The following is an 8,191-nucleotide window of genomic DNA, read 5'->3' as shown; positions in this document are numbered from 1 at the left end:
CTATCACTCGACTATATATCATTACCATCTGTGACGTCACATTACACGATAAGGGCTGCGCAGCATCGCATTGATTGTCATAAGAACGTGTCGTATCAAAATCACTCTTAAGAATGTACTTTCGACACTGTCGGCCTTTAAAAATATTGACATAAAAGGTAATAACTGTATTTTATATATTCAAAGTGCGGAAATCCATTTAGGTTTATAATTAATTTATGAAATCAAGTAAAAAACTGTTTACAAATAATTAAATACGCAACTGTTATAATTATTAAATCATATAAGAAAAAAATAGTAGAGACTGTTATGTATTAAGTAATTTTATTATACAGTGTGCCATTGCTTCATATTTTGGAATTCTCGGCGTATAAATCAGATTAGGATAAATTATAGATACAGCTTAAATTACTTTTGTAGTATAACCTTTAACTAAGCATGTGTCAGTTAAGTGTCATTAATTATACGATAAATTATATAAGATGATTGACGGTTAAGACAAAAGTCGCAAAAAAAAGTGTTGTTTGCGTACTTTTGCACGCTAGTCCGTAATTTCAATGGAAATTGCCATGTCATCTCTCAAAGAAAGTGCCAGACAATGTACTACTAGATCCAGCAAGGATAGTATTTAATTTTAACAAGAGTTGACAACTGGAGGTCCGTGATTTCTACCTAACCTACCTATTCTATCTAACCCTCTGGATTACGGGAATGAGTTGTTGTCGATAAAAATTCATTCGTATTATATTTTGGTTCTTGATCATTGGCAATTTATTATTTGCTTTGACTGGTTTGTGATAAGAACATTTCGGCATAAGTCGTGTAAGAATTAGAATAAACTTGCCAACGTTCAAGTTACATTAAGTTACGAGGACGTTTACTCATTGGCACGAAAAGGTTGGGTACTGAACGTTAAAACTTCATATGCTCACATTCACTTTTCCTGACCAAATGGCAAAGAAAAACTAAAAATAATAATAGTCACCGCACAAACCGGGTTCAATTAAGACGAGCTTAAACCAGAACAAATTAAATAACTATGTGGATATCATTGTTTTTTTACCACTTGACCGTTATAATACCAGCTGTACTCGTAGCTTGTTTTGATCCGCGTTAGGAACGTTCTCGATTCATGATACCAAAGATCAATTGCGTCGAAAGAGACTACTCTAGAAAAACTAAAATACATTAATATACTCGTAGTAAATGCCGTCATCATTGAGTGTTTGTAGTTATTAATTATCATAACGATCTATGTACATGACTTGTACACGCAAATATTTCCATCGTATAAGTGCAACGACATGTACTTATTTTTAAATAATACTCTGTATTATTATCTGTGTAATAGTCTGTATTTTTCCTTTAATTATGGGATTAGAATTTTTGATGTGAAACATCTATAGGATCAATTGTAAACAGAATTATTGGCGTGGCGACGCTTGCCGTGGCGACGGGTCGCCACGCTATACTAAGGTATACATGTATATATATTATATGTAGTAGAGTGTACGCTGAGGTATATATTATTATTATTATCATTGTCATTATTATTTATTTAATTATAATATTTAATATTTTATGCATATTACTTGTACACACACGATGTTTCACATCTTCCAGGCGTCCCATGAAGGCTCACAAGTTTTTTTTTTTATTCCACGCATGTTTGTCAGACCAGGTCAAGTTTGCCAGGAACGGTGGTCAATTGTGATGAAGTTTTGATTGTAGTAGCTTCAGAAGTACTGAGGGACTTATTTTCATGTTGACTAAAGCAGGAATTTACTTTAATTTATTTATACAATTTATAAAATTAGAGTGTCTGTATGTAACATAGAAAATGTTTCGCGAATATAATATATTTGCGTTGCGAACGAAAGACTAATTTTCTAAATTTTTGTCTGCTGTTTGTCTATCCGCCAGACCGTGTTGGACCGATTTTGACTGACTTGTGTCTTTATCAGGAAGGTAGCTAATGTATGCGGTATGAGTACAATTTTGTTTACTTAAGTAAATTAATCTTTAAGTTAATCTTTTTTTTAGTAATTGATATCAATATCCACATGTTGTTCATTGATGGTGTACGCTTATAGAAGACGCGTGGTATGATTATACTCCACGCGGTACGGCTTGCGTCGCCTCAACCCCGTCAATATCCAGCCCCATTGTGCTTAGTGTAGACACGCCCATAGCCTGTAAGTGTTAACAGAATCATGACGTCATGAATGTCGCAAAAAAATCGTATTTCGCGAAAATTATATATTTGCGATGTTTATAACGAAAATCCATTTTTTTCGGTCGGTCTGTCTGCAAGTCCGTGTTTATTCCGAGTAATGTTCGAAACTGATGGGCCGATTTTAATGGGACTTTGACGGGAAGGTACCTGATGTATGCTGTAGTATTGACCGCGGGCACGAAATTTGCGACGAGTGGGACGACGCGATGAGTGGAGCGGAGTATGTCATCAAAAGTATAGCACAATACAGCGATGCACACGAAACGAGCGGGAGCGGAGTACCACCTTCGCTTACATCGACCCTCTAGTTTAAATTTTGCTGTTGCTAAGTTATTTCCGTCATAATTATGATTATTTGCAGAAAAATGCTGGATTTTATTGCACGATCATTTCGCATTCATTTAGTTTTTAGCAACATCTTTGCAACTTCGAAAGTAACAGAATAAATTTGATTCAATCTTAATATTCTGTGGCAATGAATTTAATTAATTAAACGCAATCAAGTATTCCGCAAATGTAATAAATGAATCGTAATAGTTTATTTAACGCTGGCTTTTAAAAAATGGCATCTTTGAACGAACAAAAGTAACGACGTATTTAGAGGATTTAGGTTACGTTTATTGGAATTTAACATAGTTAATGTTTAACAGAAGTTACCTAAAAATATAAAAGTCTATAACGATTTGCTGACTTATCAACGTAGAGCCCAAAATACTAGACATAAAATATTGTACACAGATTTCACTTACTTCGTAGGCGAGGACTAAGAAAGGATGTTATGAAATTTATCCCTTAAAAGCCTAAAATGGTTTGTATGGAAAAAAATTATTTATTTGCTAGAGCTTTTAGCCAAAGATAGCCCGACTTGCTTTCTGTTTTTTCCTTTTTTAAACTAAATCAAAACGATTTTTGTTCTTTTTCATAGAGCATCAAATGGGTTATGCTCGTCTTAATTGAGCGCTTAGGTGTGAAAATCACCCTCGCGGCCTTAAAAGTAGTTCGGCCATTGGGTAGCGCCAGGAACCCAACGCCTGGACACCCTTTAGGATCCTGAGCCCTGGTGTCTCGCACCACACGAAAACCTTTCTTAAGTCGGCCCTCTGAGGATAACAAAATTTATGCATATTTATCGCGACGGTGCAAACCCACTTTTAAATATAGACGTAATATGTCAAAAGTCGATGCGTGTAAAAATACATCCTTGAACTACAGTAATAAGGTAAGAACAATGCTATTAACAATATTGCTTCCCCAGTAAGCATATCTGGATTAGAATCATATATCGAGAACCTTACACGATTTGAATAACTGCCAACGCTTTACAATATGGCAACGGCAACTCGACGTATTTTACTTCCAATCCTGTAAAGATACAGACTAGAACGAAGTTAAATTAATTATTTGGGTTCCAAAACATCCTGCGATTCGTATGATAATTGCTGAGACTATGCAACGAATGGCAATATAAATTACGGCCCCTTTTTATAAAACTAGTTATGAAACGTATACAAAACAAACTAGTTTAATGTAATAAAACTAACTTATATTTTGTACTCCTGATTATAGCAAAAATCATGAAAGTATCTACCGACATTATGGTCGATACAAAAATTAAAACATTTAAGTTAAATTGATAAATCAATTTAGAACTCACGTTTGATTGTCCGGTGACGGCACTGACTGAAGATGGACCCCAGACGGGTCCGAAACTAGTCGGTGTCGTCACAGGACAATCATAAGTGAGTTAAGCAGTCCTTAATTAATTTATTATTATGTCTCACGAAAGTTTAAACAATTTAATTGATTGAGAAAGTTCTAACACAATAATAAACTATAGAAGTCATTCACCCCTCGGTAACTGGTTTAATTTAATCAAGATTCCGAAGGGTTAGTGACTTCTTTAGAAACGTACAAAAGAACACAATTCATATGTTATTGGCATGAAATTCGGTACATCGGCCCAGGACCCGTCTTCCGAGCGACCTTTTTGTGCAGCAAACAGCTACAAGGTTTAGCACGTTTCAAATAATAATGTACAACCCGCATCTTGTAGCTTCAAAAAATAATTATTTCAAAAATTAAACCTCAATTCTAAATGAAAAAATCATTCTTGCATATAATGTGTACTTACTTGCTAAGTGTAATATATGTATAATATGTAAAAAAAACTATATAAAATTATTGAACTATAAGATAGTTTTTATGGAGGTATAATAATAATTGTGAAATTTAATAAAAATAAAATAATTAATAAAACTTACATTTCTAACCACTGTTTGTCGCTGTCACTGCCAATGTCTGTGGCCTAATTTAAAAGTAAAATAAAATATAATAAACATAAATCTAAAGTTTAATGAAAGTTTTTTCTTGTTATATGATATTATTCTGAGTTAAACTTTATCTTTTGCGCTACAACGAATGTAGAGGTTCAATTGATATTTTAAAATTCATAAATTTTAAAAATTAATAATATATCTGCTAAATGAATAAAACCAATGGAATACCTTGTTTATATATTTTTTTTATTTTAAAGGCATTTGTTGCGAGCGATATGCTTTGTAAGTAATAAAAATGATAAGCCACGTTGTGTTGGACGTGAATCGTAGATTGCAGTTATCATTGTGAGATTAACAAACTTAGATCTTATCACCACGTACTGATTATATCTTTTTATTCGCTAACATCTTAGAATATGACTTAATATAGATTAATAACCCAAAGTGTATAATCGTCTCCCTGGCCTTATCCCATTCACGAGGGGTCGGCGCACAAGGTTTTATAAACCTTAAAGTTTTGGCTTAATTTTTTTACGGCCGGCCGCCTTACTTGGGTACATGTGTATATAACATATATCTATCTATCTATATATATAAACGTCTACATATAGAACGTCGGTAGCTCAGGGGTTAAGCACTTGACTTGCAATCTGCAGGTCCTGGGTTCGAATCCCGCCATGTACCAATGTGTTTTTCGATTATCGATTTACATATGTACATTTATCCGACGTTCTTACGATGAAGGAAAACATCGTGATGCAACCTGCACATATCTGAGAAGAAATTCAATGATATGTGTGAAGTCAACCAACCCGCACTTGGCCAGCGTGGTTGACTATGGCCTAGTCACCCCTAACTTGGGGTAGGCTCCGAGCCTCTCGGTGGGGACGTATAGTGAGCTGATGATGATGATATATATAAAAGATAGCCGTGTTAGTTATACTATTTATAACTCAAGATCGGTCGAACTGATTTAGCTGAAAATTGACGGGGAGATAGCTTAGAACTAGGAGACGGACATAGGAACTTTTTTATATTGTGTGCATTTTTTTTATTCCGCGTGGACGGTGTCGCGGACGACAGCTAGTTCAAAATAAATATCAATCCGAAGTCGATACAAGACGTTTGCTTCATAAACAAAATATAAAAGTTTCATGTTTAAGTCTACCATGTCCAAATCGAACATCCCAGATATTTTAGATAAAAATATGACGCCATTACTAAATATATTTATATCATACTCGTAATATTAAACTATGTAGTCATCAGCCAATAATGCGGTAAAGGCAAATAAATATCTTTAATATTGGCATAATCAATGACAACTATAAAATATTCGGATATTCGGATCAATGTTAATGACAGTTTTACTTGAAGTTACACCTTTCATATCCACGCATGTACAAAAATTATTGATATCCTTGTTTTTTTGATTGGGTTACGTTAGATCGGAAGGTCGCTACCTCACTCTTTAACATGGATCAAGGCAAAGTCTATAAAAACGTTCACAATGGAAGAAACATATCTTCACAGTTACGAAAATTATGACGGACGATTGAATGACCGCATAACCTTTTACCCACAATTGTATGTATATTTTTATTATAATATTAGGTAAAATTAAATATCAACAATAAAGTAAAATGTGGTATTGTAAACCAATTTTTAACCTCTAGTTATGAGACGCTAATTGACTTCGGACCGGTAAATATGTACGGTCCTAACTTACTCACCTTGCGAGAACTTTATTGAACTATTCCTTCTTTCGGAGTAGATAAGAAAGTAACTTTGGATATCACCAAATGCATTATCTTTTAACTTAAATATTAATGAGTATACAAACTTTTGAAATTAACTTATATAAAAATAATAAAAATAACATACCTGACCAACATAAAACATGTCCGTTTTAAATGGATTTGCTTTTGCTTGAACATTATTCACATTTATTTAGACTTTGGACATTATTTTAATAGCTTTATTCCGAATTACAATTTTGTCTGTCTATCTGTCTGTCTGCAGGTCCGCTTTTGTTCCGGGTAATCTCCGAAACGGCTGGACCGATTTTGACAGAACTTTGAATGGAAGTTAGCGTATGTTTGCGAAAGATCCTTAGGCCACTTTTTTAATTCCGCGCTGACGAAGTCGCGGACAAACGCAGATGTTAAATAGAATTAAGAAGGAAGATTGTTAATTTGTTGATCTTAAATATTAAAACATAAGATTATGTTTTGCATGGAACCTGTTTTCGTTACGTATAACATACGAAGTGTTTCCGCGGAAAAATTTAAAAACCTGTTTCTTTAATAATAATCAGTTCCATTAAAAATGATCGCTTCTATACGAGTATTGGAGTAACGATCACATTACTTACTTTTGTTACGAACTGGCGATCAACTGTGGCGTCTATAGCACGGAGTTAAAAGAAAAATAAAGTTAGTCTATAATATTGCCGAATACATCAGCTACCTTCGTGTGAAATTCCCGTCGAAATCTGCCCAGCCGTTTCGGGGATTACCTACCCCTAACAAACACGGCCAGATAGACCGACTTATAGACCGATAGACAGACAGACAAACTGACAGAAAGACAAACAGACAGATAGACAGACAAACATACCATAGGCAAAAAGTTGTTTTTTCATTATAAGTGAAGCAAATACATTCATGTACATAAAAATAGTACTTTGACACTCTAATTTTATTATTTGTATGGATAATTTAGTTAATAAATTTAAGTTGAATAAGTTTTTTATTGTTTTTGAATAACACATCGCAGTCTACTTAAATATTCGATTTTTAATTGTGAATAATTTAAGTGAAACTAATAAATTAAACAATATTCCATTCAAATCAGGTTACCGCGAATATTGCTTATGTGTTTTGTAAAATAACAAAAAACAACGTATTAATATTAAATTTTTTATATAAATCTCTTTAATTAAAGTTAACGTTCGTAAGTATATTTTAATGGGATAGTCTTCAGGTGGATCTTGTCGAGGCGCACTTGTATCTGAACGCCGTAGTCTCCGAGAGGGATTTCTCTCTCTCTCTCTCTCTGTGGGTTCACTAACCCGCTGAATATCTTCCATTTTAACGCAAAAGGAGCCTGCTGCCCTCCAAACCGAAATTCCTCTCAGCGTCGCCGATACTACACCCTGAGGTAGTTAATTTTATATATAAGGAATATAGAGGTTTGATCCCTGCTCCTTTAGCGGGGCCCCCGATCCCACAGCTCTCGGCGTCCCGGCAAAGCCGAGTGCATTTGGAAAAACACCGCGTGAAACAATCCTACGCTGACCAAACTTAGCCAGCTTTGGTCCACGCCACGCCCCATTTATAGCTATCTAGTTCTACCCGATCATCTTTTCTAAAAGCAGATACCAACCAGATTAAATGAAGTCGGCTAATGAGAAATAAATCCAAAAGGGTTAACAGTGACATCTCTTGATAAAATTGATCAACGCTAAAACTCGGTTTAATCTTACTTTTCATACATGTAGCGTCACCTAGTATTCAATAGCAACATTATGTATGATAAAGAGCTTTTGCACGCCAGAGAGCGACACTTGTGCCCAAAAAATATTAACTTTTCTTTTCAGATATCATCTGTTTTTAACGCGAAAGACGTTTTTATTCAAGTTTTCGTATCACTGTTACATAAAATAAGTTTATCAGTC

This window comes from Papilio machaon, chromosome 6 (genome assembly GCF_912999745.1).
Source record: "Papilio machaon chromosome 6, ilPapMach1.1, whole genome shotgun sequence".
Lineage (NCBI taxonomy): Eukaryota > Metazoa > Arthropoda > Insecta > Lepidoptera > Papilionidae > Papilio > Papilio machaon.
Note: the sequence above shows the minus strand (reverse complement) of the source record.